Raw genomic sequence first — 2,823 nt, forward strand, 5'->3', positions numbered from 1 at the left:
CGTATACGTGGAGTGAGAAACACGATGAGGCATTCGAGAAGCTAAAGAAGAAGTTATGTGAAGCACCGATACTTTCTCTACCCGATGGAGTCGAAGATTTCGCGGTTTATAGTGACGCTTCTAGAGTCGGGTTGGGTTGTGTTCTGACCCAAAGAGAAAAGGTGATAGCATACGCATCTCGACAATTGAAAGAGCACGAAAAGAACTACCCCACTCATGATCTGGAGTTGGAAGCGGTAGTTTTTGCCTTAAAGATATGGAGGCATTACCTCTACGGCACGAAGTGCAAGCTCTTCACTGATCATAAGAGTCTCCAGTATCTCTTTAATCAGAAGGAGTTGAACATGAGGCAACGACGCTGGCTAGAACTTCTCAAGGACTACGACTGTGAGATACTTTACCACCCAGGTAAAGCAAATATTGTTGCTGATGCTCTCAGTCGGAAAGTCAATCTGGAAAGGAAAAGGCCAAGAGCGTTAAGAATTGAAGTCATCTCGACGATTGTGGAAAGTATCAGGAAAGCTCAAGAAGAAGCTTTAAAGAAAAATGACCGAAAGGAAGAACGTTTGGGAAGAACGTTAGTGTTTGGTACAAACAGTCGAGGACTGAAGGTATTCCAAGATCGAATTTGGGTACCTAAGACGGGAGGAATAAGAGATCTTCTGATGGAAGAAGCACACAAGATCATGTACTCGATTCATCCCGGTAGCACTAAAATGTATAGGGACCTAAAACCCTACTACTGGTGGCCGACGATGAAGCTCGATGTTGCGAAGTATGTGGCCGAGTGCGTAACATGTGCGAGGGTTAAGGCACAACATCAGAAACCGTATGGGAGTTTGGAACCTTTACCTGTACCCATGGGTAAATGGGAAGACATCACCATGGATTTTGTGACTAAACTGCCCAGGACGAAGAACGGTCAAGACATGATTTGGGTAGTCGTGGAACGTTTCACCAAGAGTGCACACTTCATAGCAGCCAACGAGAAGTGGTCTATGGATAAGCTCGAAAAAAATTACGTGAAGGAAATTGTAAGACTTCACGGTGTCCCTCTTACGATTGTATCAGATCGTGATAGTCGTTTCACGTCAAGGTTTTGGAGGAGTCTACAAGAGGAGTTAGGTACAAAGTTGTGTTTGAGTACTGCTTATCATCCGCAAACTGATGGTCAGAGCGAAAGAACGATTCAGACGCTGGAAGATATGCTGAGAGCATGTACCCTCGAATTCCAAGGGAATTGGGACGAGCACTTACCTCTGATAGAATTTTCCTACAACAATAGTTTTCACTCGAGCATCAAGATGGCTCCTTATCAAGCCTTGTATGGGCAGAAGTGTCGTACACCGTCTTGTTGGCATGAAGCCGGAGAGAAGCAGTTTATGGGCCCCGAGATAGTCCATGAGACTGCTGAGAAGTTGAAGGTGATTAGGGAAAGGATGTTAGCAGCCCAGGATCGTCAGAAGAGTTATGCTGACAAGAAAAGACGACCGATAACTTTCGAAGTTGGGGATTCCGTTTTGCTTAAAGTCTCACCGTGGAAGGGACTTATACGATTTGGGAAACGAGGAAAGTTGAGTCCAAGGTTTATTGGACCGTTCCAAGTTCTTCAGAAGATAGGGAACCAAGCTTACAAGCTGGAAAGTTGAGTCCAAGGTTTATTGTAACGCCCGAGTTTCAGGGCTAAGCATTTTTGTCAATGTAATAGTCTAGGTCAACTCTTGTAACTCTTTTTTAAGTAATAAAGATGAAATATTTGAGTATTATGTGAATTATATGTGTTTATTATTTAATTATAAATGTATAATTAATAAAGAATAAAAATGAGCGTCAAAATTAAAGTCTGAGATAATCCCGATATCTCTACATAAAGTTGTAGAATATGTCTCAAGGTTTCCGTGCATATAAGGAACGCCGAAATCCGAGTTATAACGAAGAAGTTATGACCCATCGAAGTTTCACGACAGAACCAGCACGATACCGGGAAACGTGAATAGTGAATTTACGATAGAGGTTTACTGAGTCTTTGGGCATGTTGGATTGCCCTTTAGAGGTAGAGATTGTCGATGATCGATCGGTGCGAGCGTCAGCAGTATTCAGGGATTGTGTTCTGAGGTTATTTGAGGCGCGCTATTTGGTGGATTTGGTTCTCATCCCGTTGCGGGGGAACAAGGTGATTATAGGCATGGATTGGTTGAGCCCTAATGGGGCGGTGATAGATTGCGCACAACAGCTAGTGCGGATCAGGACCCCGAGTGGGGGAGAGTTGGTGATTCACGGCGAGAGGCCACAACGTGGACCTGCAGTATGTTCAGCAGCGAGAGCTAGGCGCTACCTTCAGCAGGGTTGTGCGGGATATGCCGCGTATGTTATGGATACCCGGGAGATGGGTAAAGCGACGGTGAGCGAGGTTCCAGTGGTGCGAGACTACGCTGATGTGTTCCCGGAGGAGCTTCCTGGAATACCTCCGGAGCGTCAGGTGGAGTTCAGAATCTACCTAGTTCCTGGTGCGGCTCCAATAGCCAAGGCACCCTATCGATTGGCTCCTCCCGATATGCAGGAGTTGTCTACGCAGCTACAGGAGCTGCTAGACAAAGGATTTATTCGATCGAGCAGTTCACCCTGAACCCCGATCCTGTTTGTGAGGAAGAAGGACGGGTCGCATCGGATGTGTATAGATTACCGGGAGCTGAATAAGGTAACGGTGAAGAACTGTTACCCACTCCTGAGGATTGATGTCCTCTTTGATCAGCTGCAGGGAGCATCTTGGTTCTCCAAGATCGATTTGCGTTCAGGTTATCATCAGATGAGGGTCAGAGAAAA

The sequence above is a fragment of the Lactuca serriola genome, chromosome 2 (genome assembly GCF_051521515.1).
Source record: "Lactuca serriola cultivar US96UC23 chromosome 2, Lser_US96UC23_V15, whole genome shotgun sequence".
Taxonomy (NCBI): Eukaryota; Viridiplantae; Streptophyta; class Magnoliopsida; order Asterales; family Asteraceae; genus Lactuca; species Lactuca serriola.